Here is a 15,192-nt window from a genome sequence, read left to right as displayed (position 1 = left end):
TTAGAAAATTACAAGATTACTTTAAATACGATATAAAATCTAAGAATTTGACAATATGATCTTTAAGCAGAATTAAAAATTCTAAAAATCAGAGATTGAATAAATTCATTACACATTAAGACAAAAAACAGGAGTGAGCATATACTACAATGTCATTATACTATGGTGAATCATCTTGTGTATAACCAGATAATTATGATTTATGAAGAGTTCATTATTTTTTTTTTTTTTATTCATTCGTAAAATCATGTTAAAATAAAATAATGAAATGGCTTTAACATTATTTTTTTCTCTTTTCGATGTCATCGATATGGCGAAATGTATCTCAGATTCGATCTACCGTTAATAAAAGTTGTATACCTCTGATGTATTTAACATTAGATAAAATAATAGTATTTACTTCGAATTTTATATTTATGTTAACATTTTGTAGAGTGCACTACTATATATTATACATATAATATAATATAATCCGAACGTTCCATTAATAAAATTATAGTATTATACAAACATTATTCTCAATTCGTTACAGAAGCCAAAAAAACTAAAATTATAATCATTATATCCGGTGCATTATGAATCATTATGATTTATGAATAATATTTAACTTACACGGTATTTTTTAAAGTAATATTTTAGACAAATAATATCTATATATATATATATATTTATTTATTTATACATACTAATACATTATAATACCATCCTTCTCAATTCGAGTAATAAATAATGATTTACCGAAAAGTATATTTAAATTAAATTAACTCAGTATACAAAGAATAAAACATGAATACAACTTAAAATGTTTGTTAACTATATTACGTATATTTCTATGTAGGTTTACCGGTAGGACTATAACTATGAATATATTTTACTTAAATGATAACTGATAAATATGTAAAACAAATTTTAAACCAAAGAAAATAAACCAGAACTAATCTTTTTGTAAGATATCATAATTTCTTGTCACGATGACACAAATAGAAAAAAAACGAGATTAAAAAAAAAAAAAAAAAACATTATTATATAGAAAAAAACATAATATATAGGTACATCATTAATTCAATATCATACCAACAGACTTAGTATAGACACTGGTCTGGCTATAGATTTCACCGTTTTTTATTGCATTTTTAAACTGCTGTAATAAAATTAAAAATTTACATAATTTAATATATAATTTGTATTCGAATTTTATTTTAAACATCCTATATAATATGCATATATTATATTATATTCACACGTGAAACTTTTGGATTACGTAATTAGCTACTTGAAAAAGTAAATACCGGAAAAATCACACACATTCACAATCTGTATTAAACAACAATAGTTCCTTTACAACGTTCAGTCTAAAAATATGTAATACTTTTTATTGTAGTTTTTCAACTATTTAGTTATTGTCAATCAACTATGATAAATATTCAATTAAAATTAATAAATCGTACTGAAACATGAATCAAATTTAATAATCAATCCTATATTTTATTGTTTTACCTTAACATATCGTGTATTACTTGTACCTAAGCATTTAAAACATGTCCGAATGACAAATTTTACTGACACGCATAAGGTGATTGAAAAATTATAATGATCAAACAGATCCTGCTTTGTGGCCGGTTTAAAATATAAAAATAAAAATAAGGTGATTACAAATTACAACGGCATTGGAGTTCGGAATGTCGGATATAATAATATATATTGATGAGTGCAAGTGCGGTGTAACGTGTCAAAGTACCTACGTCCGGTATGATATAGACTACCTATAGCAATGAAGAATTTTACTATGTTGCAATTAAATATAAAAATGGATATTGCGTGCTTACAAAAAAAAAAAAAATTCTTAACGGAAATATTTTATCGTGGCAGTAATAAATGAATGATTCATCGAAATAAATCGTTCTTTTTTATATATATATATATATATATATATATATATATATATATATACAATAGTTGTAAAGATAATTTGGGTATATATTTTTGAAAAAAATACTTAATTAAAAGTAATTTTAATATTTGGCCATAACTCATAACCATAATTATTATAGGTATATGAGTATATGACCTATAAGTACGCTTAATGGCGTACTTAGTTTTTTTGAAAAGTAGGGGGAAAATATATGCATTTTTTATCACTCTCAGACCCTATTGTAACAAAAATATAAATATATCGTATTTTTCGTATATTTCTTGTAGATGCCAGTTAATTATAATTTATGTATATACTATTACATAACTTATTACTACCATCTTGACCCATATCTTGGCATAAATCACTCTATAATGGTGTTAAATAAGCTTTTATTACTTTATCATATATTATATTGTTATATATCAACTAAATGAAAAATTCAAAATCGCACAGAAAAAAATATTGATGGCAATATCATGTACAGAGTACATGTTTTAAATAAATATTTGTGTATGATAAATAATAATATATATCTTTTTATAGTATTGTATAGTCACAAATTTTAATATTTATTTTTGAGTAGTAAATTGTAATTATTATAATACCTTACAGTGGATTAAAATATTGTTCTGAAATGTATAATTAATACACTATTATACTATATTGCCTATATTACTTTAAATAATGCGTACAATTATCAAAAATAATTAATATTTAATTAGTACAATTTACCAAACATCGAATAACATTGGCGCTAACCATATGTAGTTACTGACTAGTTAGTGATTATCTGCTTTCGATAAGCAATTCTTTGGAAATACTATTAGTTTAAAACTAAGTATTTAAAATATTCAAGTTATTCGTTTAACTTTAATAATAATGTAGGTCTAAGTTCCCAACTCTACCAGGTGTTCATTTACATATTTTTTACAAAAACAAGTATAATGTGTGAGCTTAAAAACTATGTTATAGGCAGGAACACAGAAAGGAATTTTTGTGAAAGCTTTGTTGAGTGCATCTCTTTAACATTTCAAAATGTGGCTGAATAGAAATATGAAAAATATATTTTAAACTATCTAATTTTTGTTCTGAAAAAACGCCAATATATTATGTTCAATAATAAGAACACTGCCCATAATTTTTAATTAATATATATAAATCGTGTAAGTGTACAATTTATTATTACACTGCTGTTATAATAATAATTGAAATGTTTTTCAAATACATTTATATTATATGATCTTTTTCAGATATATGAGAGTACGCCCAGTGTGTGAAATACAATTTGTATTTATGGTCGTAATATGGCTCTATATATCCTCATATACTATTATATAAGCTGCACTATACGCCTTACGTACATTTGGAGTTATAGGTTTTTATAAATTGTAACGTATTTTCAGCTAGGTACAAAGTATACGAATAGTCTGTTTTCCTATATATGCCGTTTAAACGAATAAATCATAAGCCAATAAATTGCGTCGTGTGTTCATAAATTTAATAGTCTTATAACAAATAACATCAAAATGACATATTGCCCAACTGGGAAGTCGACCGTAAACATTATTATAACCTTAAGCTTCAAAGAATTGTTCATCTGTACGAAAACGTCCACTAACAAAAAAAAAAAAAAAAACAAAAAAAAACCGACGATTTATTCGTATGTGCGGGTCTCCTAGAACTCCACGGAAATAATATAATATCCTTTATTCGTAATCAATTATCTACGTGGCAGATAGACATTTAGTTCGACATGGTGCAAATAAATTCTTCGCGCGCGCGTACGTATGCCTAACCCGTTACAGCGTCCTAAACTTTGTCTTTGGTGAAATAATTTTTCCGAAATAACATAAAATGTCGAGTGACCAAATTTCACGTATATTGTTATACTCTATATGACCTTTTATAAGCTAAAGATTATCCGAACTCGGCCTGCGGATTATAATTTAATGAATGAAATAAAAATGCATCGGTTAACCATCGTGTTGTGGGATGAACAACAGCAAATACCATAATAGTTGTTTAAAAATTAATTTCTAATCTCAACATGGATTCGCTGCAAAACTGGTTTTTAATGGCCTAATAAACCGTATAACTCGTGAAAACTTTATGCACAGACTGTAAAACACACTGCCCTGCAGAAACAGGTATACCCAAATACATTCCTTTTGGAATTAACGATAAAAATGATTGACTACATTAAAGAAAGATTTCTACGATTTATTAATGTGCACACGGAAAGATATCGGACTAATAACAACGTCCGACAAACAATAATATACGATATCATAACGCATATCATATTATTATGATTATACCGCTGCGGCGAACGATACCGAACGAAAATCGGACACATGCCTCGACACATGACTGTGCACGATGAACTCCATTCGAACAGCTATTGATTTTAATTTTTAATATTACTCGTGTTCCATTACTGTGTTGTTTGTGTGTGTGTGTGTGTGTGTATGTGTGTGAGTATTAGATGTGGGTATAAAAAGTTTTACCGAAAACAAGTTTGGGAATTTGAAATACTAATTCAAGTAATACTATATACAACTTATACAACTTACAGTACAGCGCGAGTTTATACTTTTAAACTACTCCTACAACAATAAGTTTACTCGCCATTGAAATTACTATTTATAAACGAAATAGTTGTAACGATAAGCGTCAGTGCATTATATACATAATAACATATATATATATAAATCTGCGCAGCGTTCTACGAGCTCTGGTAAGTTAAGGTACATCAAACAAAATCATTTTAAAAGAGTAGTAAAGCAACACACAATATACGTTTATTATTATTTTAAGTCTCTAAAAATGTAACATAGAAAAGAGTTACTGCGAGTAATAATATTTTAAGTTCTTGAAAAATAGTTGTTCGATTTAAATATGTATTTCGAATATTTGGAGTTAAATAATAAAAAGTTATTTATTGAATTACAAGAAAGGAAACACAACATAATTTATTCAGATAATTTAGTGAAGTGTGCATATAATGAAACTTTTACTTTTCAGTTTGGGAAAATCGTAATTTAAATTTATAACTCAAAAACTATTTTGATTTAAAAACATTCTATGTATCGTTCAAACACGAATTTTAAAACAAAAACGTTAAACCGTTTTATTTATTTATTCGCCTAATTTAAAACGGTAATACTTTGAAAGTTAAAGTAGGTACATATTATAACAACTCAAAAACAAACAAAAAAATGGTTTTGCTAGAAAACCAGATGTCTGGGTTATATATAAACCAGACATATAATAAGATGTCTTACATATTTTTATTTCTATTCAGGATATTTTATTATTAATTTTCAATATCTTCAATATTATTACGAAACTCTCAAAATTGTTTTGTTTGCATTACGTTGCGTTGTCAACTGTATCAAAGGTATATTTAAATTATTATATAAATACCTGCAGCGATTATTGACTTTAAGTTCCAACCTCAATTCGTTCCGAATAACAGAATAAATGGATATAATATTCCATTTTACTGTTATTGATCGAAAAGTTTGTCATGCCAATATTGTCCACCAAGTTGTAACAAATAACCACGATATCTTACAGACAAACCAACAGATATTAAATAATTTATGAAATAACGAACACTAGTACCTATCTATGAAATAGATTTATCTATTTAAGCTTAGTTAATAGTTCACGTTGCATGTTTCCTTATGAATAGTTATATTATATTCTAATTCTCTCACAATAATATACATCAGTGTACTTTTTTATTATTATATTTTATATCCATTGAAATTTAGGAGAATTTGATTTCCTACATGAGTTGTGAATGGTATATGCATACGGAAATTATTCTTGACATGTATCTAACCAATATATCAAATTATATTATTATTTATTATTATTGAAAAAATACTATTAAAATTTATTGATTCATTTCTATAAGATCGTAAAATTTTCTATTGTTCACTTCCCATAATTAGTATTATTGTTGGCTTAGGTATAGCCAAGTAGACATCATTTGAACTAAAGTAAGAGATAAAATAACAGTTAATTTTCTTTATTTAATATGTACACACTAATGACGTATACGAATCAGTCAGGGTTGACTAAACTTACGATTTACTCACCAGAATTATCAACGCAGAATTAATATTTAATTTTATACAGCTGCGGTATTAAAAAAATAGCAAATTATTCAAACAGCCCAATCCAGATTTCTCAATACTAAATTAAATAGTAATTACTACACCTTACACCCAGACCATTCGGAACCAATTCAACGCCATCCTCCGCTCCGGCAATAGTGACATCGAGTTTTGCGTCTGCGGAGACAATTTTGTCGTCTGACATCCTAACCTAACTTTGGATGATCATGACCTGCGGAGGTAGCCATCATATTCGATCGTCGTCCTAAACTTATACGCCACCGAAAACGTCTAACTGGACGCGTCGTTAGCCCGATAAATATGAAATACTAACCAGAACTGGATACACTATATCAGTAATTCATGATTTTACATTTAATTACGAGAGCTTTGGTAAATTTGAACAGCCCGACAGCGGCGATTGATTTTAATATATAATAATATGTTGAGAACAATATTGAATAGGTATATTTTTCTGGGAGCCAAAAATATTAGTGATGTATACCTATCTGAAGACTTAGGACTGACAGTTCGTAACCTATTCAGTATCCGGTACGGTATCCTTAGCTCCGGCTATACTGGAAACGCCTGCTACAAAGTCATATTTTTCGTCTGCTCCCGAAACAGGCAGCCGTTGGGATCTATACGGTTGGTCGACATTGCGTTGCACGGCGTTCGACCGTTAGTCACAACCAACGCAGTAGTAGCACCAAAACCGAATCCACAAATGACGAACGGAAGTATACCAATTTGTTCCGAATGGTTCGGATGATGACGTAAAATTTGACTGGGGGCTTGCGAACCCGTGGACCATCTGGCCTGGTCGCGATGAGAGCGGCTTTTTAAAGGATTGCATTTGATAATGTTTGTGCATATAAAATCACAATATTCATTGTATCGTTGCGTTACATTTATAAGCGAACATGTATCCTATAGCTTTTTTACGAAAACATCAATGCAGCTAATACAATATATAATCCATCCAGTTTATCCTAGCACTCTGCAACCGTAACGATTTTAAATAAACGATGGTCTGAAAACTATAATAGATACATTGAATTTATATTATAACTTTTGGATCACTATTTTTTTTTAAATCATAACGGTCACCGAGTGTCAGTTTAGGTTAGGTATTTAAACAAATAAAATTATAAAATAAATGTTAAAATGTACATATCCTGTTATTTAAAAAAGTAAAAGTCCCTCCGTATGGCTCTTATTATAAATATAAATATTGGATTTTTTTTTATCTAATTTATACTTAGACTTCTGAACTACCGGACTTATTTTCGTTAAAATTTTAGGTAAAATACTTGATTTCCTATGTTTAAAAATATTACTGGTCGACCCGATGACAAAAATATTAATTAAATCAACATACTGCGCTACATTATGACACTGTTGATATTAAATAACATTAGCTACTTAATCTACAGGATAGGGATAGACACATTTTTTAGATGGTAAATGACCTAAAATAATATTTTTTAGAAAAATAACAAATTATGTGGAATCAATATTTATGACTTATTTATGTGACACAACACGATTGCTAATTTTTACTTTTTCGCTTAAATTATTATAGGTAAATAAAAAAAATGCATCTATACTACAGTAATATTATTATCTGCACATAATATATGCAAATGAATGCAATTGATCATGATCTCGATTAATAATAATATAATGAAATAATAGATAAGGATATTTCTCTTGTATAGGCATGTAGGTACTCTGCTATGAGTATATTTATTTCTCACGATAATCTGAAAATTCAGATCTAATATCAGTACCTATCTATAGCAGTTTAATAGACAAACTTTCAGAATTACACGACTATCTATAAGCATAAAAATGTATTATTGATTGATGTTACATAGAAAGTTTTAAACATTTAATTAAGTTTAAGCAGAATTACAGAAAACATGAAGCGTAAAAGAATTTACTTTTGCATAACATATTAGTCTTTTAATGTAAATAAACAATTCAAAAGTCAAAAGTCCTATAGCAGTGATGCTCAACCTTTTTTTGTTCGATGAACCACTTTAGTATCATCTCCAAGCGGACCACCAAATATAAAAGTACAAAATAATCCCAATCTTAATCTAATAATTTAATTTTGTTATACATAATAATTGTACAACATATATGGCGTATATCTTATCTTTTATTGACTATTAAAAAGATCACGGATTGAGATACACATCGTAGGTACATATAATGATCAGTATATCAAAATATGAAAAATAAATGATTTATAAATTTGTGACGGGCCACACAGAATACATTCGCGGGACCGCGGGTTGGGCACCACTGTACCTATAGGCACTAAAATGAAATATTCCTACTGTAAAAAAACATTATAGTGTCGAAAAATGGCCGACAGATTATTATTATGTTGAGCGATTATTTTGTCGAACAATAATCGTTATTTAAAAATCTATTAACGTTTATGAAAATATTTTTTTACATAATTTTCAGTCGGAATATTTTTCATATTTTTGTCGTTATAATTTTTAAGTCTTTACTTTTTTTGAATGACTACTAATATTTTTAATTTCATATTTTGAAGCAGATATATTTTTCAGAGTATTTTATTACATAAAAATCGAAATTCAAATGAGTAGTTTATGAGTTATGAATATTTAAAGTTTTGGTGAGTGGAGTAGAGTGATACGAAAAATGTTGATTTACGATATACTCCGTCTAAACTTTAAATATTTATAACTTCTAAACTACACGTACAAATTTCAATTTCTATATACCAAAATACTCCGAAAAATATTTTGCTTCAAAATATTGAATTCATAATATAATTCATTCAAAAAAGTAAAAAGTAAAAAAAAAAACTTAAATAAAATCATAACGATAAAAAATATTAAAGAATATCATTTTTTTTTTTTTTTAATCGACTGAAAATAATAATAAAATATTTTCAAAAACTTTAATAGATTTTTAAATAACTCATTATTAAAATATTCATATTTTTTGATAAAAGAATCACCCTGTATGCTCATACTTATATGGAAACGCACGCATTAAATGTCCGCCGCCTTGACATCCCCAAATTGGATCGGTGCCAGATTATACTGTAGAGCCATTAAGCCCGTTTGCGGTATGACAAAAGCAAATTATTGGTTTTGGCCGTTTTTGGATAAATCCTGGCAATGGGCTGGAACTGACTTTTAAGCAGTCAATTTAACTGCGTATTAGTCATCCAGATTCCAGACATCGATTTTTTTTTTTTGGCTCAATGTAAAACACAAGCACACATAATATAATGCTATTATACAGCTATTGCTACATGGCATACTGTACAGTATATATGATCGGCTTAACAATCTTAATCTAAACATTTCCCATTATCCAATATAATAATAATAATTATATGCAAATCTGAACATTTGAATAATACGTATTTATTTATTTTCGTACACATTTTAGTGTAGATATAACAATACAAAATGTTCATCTATAGCATAGATATTTTTAGTACAGAATCAATACCTTTCTTTAGATCAAAAACCTCCACCTCAGCTTGGTATTTAAGAAAGGCCAATCATTAAATTTATTTTATTTATTAGGTCATAACTCCAAAAATAATCTGGTCTAAAGACTTAAAATGTTTACACTCATCAATAAATGTCTGAAAATAATAAAAATAAAAACATTAAACGTATACGAAAAATTAATGTACAAAACATATTGTTTAATATTTATGGATCTTAAACCATACATAGAGAAATTTGTGATGACTTACTATATCTAGCGATCGATTATCTATTATGGGGGAAGGTAATTTTTTCGAAGAATTGTATAAAATTTTAAATGGATGGTTCAAATTTTGAACTAAACTGTACTTCAGATGATTAGTCCAGTCTTAAAATTTTAATTTGAAAAAACTTCTGATTTAACTTTTGATATTCTAGGACTTGTACAGATAAACATTACTATTGAATACAAATTACACCATGATTTAAGGTGACGGTATTTTAAAAAAATGTAGACAATATTTTATGGAACTAATTATAAACTAATTATTTTATTCAGTTCAAGTCACATCTAAAACGTAACAGAAAATTGTATAAAAAGGTAAAAATATGTTTTAACGGTTAGACGGATAGGAATGTAAGGGCAAGGCCAACATAGATCTGCTTGCTACCAAATACCTAAGCCCTCTCTAAATATTTTACGGAATTTCTACCTATATGGTACTTATTTAATATGTATGAAATGAAAAACGATAGTTGCAAATATATTCACCGCGAAATAAAATACGTAATTGTTATAAACTTATAACTATTAATTTATTATGTATGTCATACCATATTATAGACATAGGTATAGTATGAATTACGATACAAATAACATTACCAAAGCTATTAATTTATTTTTGGCATAAGACTGCGTGTTATACTGCAATTTTACACATGAGTATTAATTGTATTTTAACTAAATAGAAATTAGCGTTTTAATTTATAATTTTTCAGTAATCAAATACCTCTTTGTTCTATTAAATTTTAGTTTAAGTTTCTAGATAATATAATGCATAATATTATTATATCGTGTCTTTCAAAGGTTTAGTCATTATACTAAATGTAATTTCACTAAATGACATTTTTTAAACTTAGTTTCTTCTTACACTAAGTTATAAAGAAGTGTTTTTCTTGTAAGAAGCAAAGTATACGTTTCAACACTTTTCAACTTTAAACATTATAATCATTATATAAATATTTTTTTTTTCATAACTATGATGATGTAGACTTCTTATCATGAGACCAGCGTTCTTCAATAGTTGTAGACGTTCATAACCTAGATCGAGTAGACCGTGGCGACAAATCACAGCATTAAGATTAAACATACAATTTTCTATCGAACTTAATTTATTTTCGAAATGGATAATAAATTAATAATAAAATTTAGTATTTTATTATTAAACGACAGTAAGAAAGACATAAAATAGTTTGTCGTTGTAGCCGTCGCCCGTCACTCTTCCGGGCGACCGGGCGTCCGGTCGTCGCATCTAATACGTCGTCACTCGCCGTACGTCGTCGGCCGTTGCCGCTGTTGAGTTGTCGGGTGATAAGTGGTAGATCGAAGGGAAAACGATATATTTTCGTCATAATATTCGAAAACTCAGACATAAAAAGTTTTTAGTTGTAACTTTTAAGCTATCTATTATAGTATTATATCCAACTAATCTGCTTTCGAGTCATTACTCTATATTTCCATCCACACAATATTTCTGATCGATCGATACCTACCTTGTAATATGATGTATTAATGTATTTAATGTTAGTAGTTAGCCCTGTAGAGCTGGGCAATAAATTAACACGAATTAATTCGGTTTTCCATTGGACAACTCTTTAATCTAGCTCCTGTTCATATACCTGGTCGTGGCCTCAACGATTTTTTTTACTTAGCTTCGAGCCACTACCCTTGTAATGGATAAATAAATAAAAAGAATATAAATATTAAACAACCTTTATATTAACCGATAATTTGGATTTTTCCAGTTTTTTAATGGTGAATATCTATTTATATAATTTTTTTTTTTTAGTATTCGAGATAAGGATATATTGAAAGAAATATTGACAATTACGATTATTTTAATGACTCATGAGAATTGCTAAATAATTATTAAACTACAGCAAAAAGAAGTTACTCTTATGTTCACTCTATTATTTCAAACCGAATTATATATCTACTGAGTACTTACTTGTTTATTTTTAAGCCTTTCCTACCATTGATAAATCCCACGTAGTATTATAGCACTAATCCAAACTATAGGTAGATATTTAAAAAATCATACTCCCTAAAAACAATTATTAATTACACGTATGACGTATGAAGTCTCGTTTAATTACATATTTTCCCTAGCATATATAGTCCACTACTAAACACTGATCATCATAAACATGATACATGAATAATTAATTGTAATTAATATACAATTATTATTAATTTTAATTTACATTACACTAACTGGAAATTGATTAACTTCACTCGGAACCTTTAATTAATATACAATTAAACTATTTTTACTGACAGAAATGATGTCTCACTTTCTAAGTTCTTGTTGTATTCAATTTCCAATTTGTTGCTCGAATGAATACAAAGTTTCTAATGATCTATTATTATATTTATAATTGTTTAAAAATATTAAAAATATATAGGCACGATTTTTTTTTTGTAATCATCTAAATTAAATTTGAATTTTAAATTTTGACAAAATTCATCATTATCACGAATATTTACAAATTCTATTTTAGTTAAAAATTAATAAAAATGGGTCTCATAAATAGTTAGTACAGCAGAACTATGTCAACTTGCTCAACTATTTATTTTGAAAATAGATATTTTATTTTGTAGTTAAATTTAATTCATTTATCTGTTTTACTTTATAGTTTACACATAAATAGGTGTACCAAAAAAAAAAAAGTTGTTTCTATATTATCATAATCAAATAAAATATTAAAATAATTTGTAAATACTTATACTATATATTAAATACTCGAGTAGGTATAATAATTAATCAACGTCATTTGTATTATTTGCAGTCGTATTTGCATTATTTTCACTAAGACCTCTGAACCTAATCTTACCCCGAATATCCAAACACATGTTAAAGAGATGAAAATTAATGTTCTATTGATACTTCAATCAAAAAAATAAAAATAATTGATGTTCATTTTATTATTTTGTTCATATTTACCTACACATGGTATATAAAAATAATTTAAACACATGAATTTCAAACTTATTTATACAATTGATCATTTATAGTTGATAAACATAATGATAAATGATAACCTGTGTTTAAGGAATATTCATAACTACCTACTTGTGAAAGTTGATATAGTTTAGGGCATTCAGTATTGGCCATAGTTGGCAGAGTTGTTCTCGATCGTTCTCGCCCATGCACACTCCCGAACATTTTCGACCGTTTCGACGAATATATTCTATTCTAGAATGTTCGAGTAAACGCGCGAGCGGGCGCAATAACGCTTTTAATTGTTTACAATGTTGTCACAACTGAAAAACAGTAGAATCGTTTTCTTCAGATTTTCATTCTATAATTTAATTTTCTATTGACTTCAAAACCATCAAGCTCTAGATTTTTATCATTATTCATTACCTTTCTATCTTTCTTTTTTGTTTAAATTGAATTTATTAAATAGTACATGTTAAACTGTTGTCTAAATGCAGCACCTCTAGTATTTGCGGATTCAGACATTAAATATTTATAAAATTTATCAAGATAAATTGTTAAAATAATTTTTGAAAAAAAAAATATAATTAAGTACTATTTATTAAGATTTAAGATAAATAATAATGAATTATTGAGTACTAAACTAATTAATTTACTTTGTTATATTATAGGTACCTGATTAAAATACAAGGTTCTAATTATTTTGATTTCTTACAGTCATATTTTTTAATAATTATATAATATTATATCATTTTTATAGTTCCTATATAATTTGGATATATAATAAGGACATAGAGCCTTTATCTTTCATTTCGTAGTTCATTATTAACCAAATGCATCATTATTGACCAATATTTAATATTATGTTGTATTTAATTTGGACTCTGAATCGATTTAAGCTATCTATAAAACTGTAACCCGATAGATTCATAATTTTTTCAATTTTTTAAATGTAAGTTTATACAATTAAAAAATGACTAAAATTATATTAAAATATATTTTAATAATGCTTATTAATTAATATTATAATTTTTTAATTTTTGCTTGTCATTGACAACTTTAATATTTAAATACAATTTATTATCTTTTTAACCAAATTTCAATCGTTAAATGATAACAAATAATTTGTTAATTAGTCATATAAATAGTTTATGTTCAATATAAATCTGCACAACATATTAAATTTGTTATTCCACCAAGTTTGAATGTACAAATATCAATATGTTTACTTCAATCTTTTCTATTACAACCAGTTTATCTATATTTTCATTCTCAAGTTTTTACCACCTTTATAAAACAATTAAAAATGTTTAAAATTTTAATATTTTATAAGTATAGATGTATATTATGTTATGCAATCATAAATTAAACCAAAATAATACAATTAATGGGTTTTTTTTTTATATAAGTGTATTATGTACTCAATAAAGTAATTAGCATTATAACATGATCATAAATAAATAAATAATTCTACATAAATCATTTGATTAGGTATACAATTAAATTGCTTTAAAAGATCTAATCAGAATGCCTTGAATAGAATTGTCTCACAATAAATCACGAACAGCAAGCTAAAATCTGTGAACGGCACATCTCATGCACATGGTTAATGATCCAATATCAATACCTGGTGTACCTATGTGCTATTTTTTCCTGCATTTATAATGAAACATGATTTTGTATACACGATTTATGTTCGTCTATAATATAATATGTATAATGAATAAAGATTGTTTATTTTACTCGTAAAAATATTAATCAGAATTTTGGTGGTATACAAATATAGATGGTTTCTTTTTATATAAATTTAAAGTTTTTTCTATTCAATTTAGATACAAATTGTCGAAATATTCAAAATAGTAAAATATATTGTGTTGAAAAAAAAAGCTAGACCCATTTGTTTTAACGAATCACTCATTTTTACTGCCACAGTATTATATAATTTCCGTAAAAAACCTTTTTTTCGTAAGCACGCAATGTCTATTTTAAAATTTAATTGCAACATTAGAAAATTCTATTCGGTTAAACTATAATATCATTCAAATTATACCAGACGCACTATGACACGTCACATATTACTCGTACTTACCAAAATCACCTTGTGTATGTCAATATAATATTGGCCATTCGGAAATGTTTTAAATTTTTACCTAACCTAACCTATACACGGTAAAATTAAGTTAAAAGAAAATTAGAAAATGAAATTGATAAAAATATTCCAGCTATTATATGATTCAAACTTTGTTCAATTCTTTATTAAATACTCAGTGTAATGATGTTCAAAATTTAAAAAAGGGGGGGGAGAAGAAAATATTTAAATTTAGTTTTAATTTAATATTTAACGTATTAATTATATGTATTGTACATTTCATAATATGTATTGCATTTAACTTACATTCAAATTTGTATTCATTTATTTTATAAAATGTTCGTGGAAA

The sequence above is a fragment of the Rhopalosiphum maidis genome, chromosome 2 (genome assembly GCF_003676215.2).
Source record: "Rhopalosiphum maidis isolate BTI-1 chromosome 2, ASM367621v3, whole genome shotgun sequence".
Lineage (NCBI taxonomy): Eukaryota > Metazoa > Arthropoda > Insecta > Hemiptera > Aphididae > Rhopalosiphum > Rhopalosiphum maidis.
Note: the sequence above shows the minus strand (reverse complement) of the source record.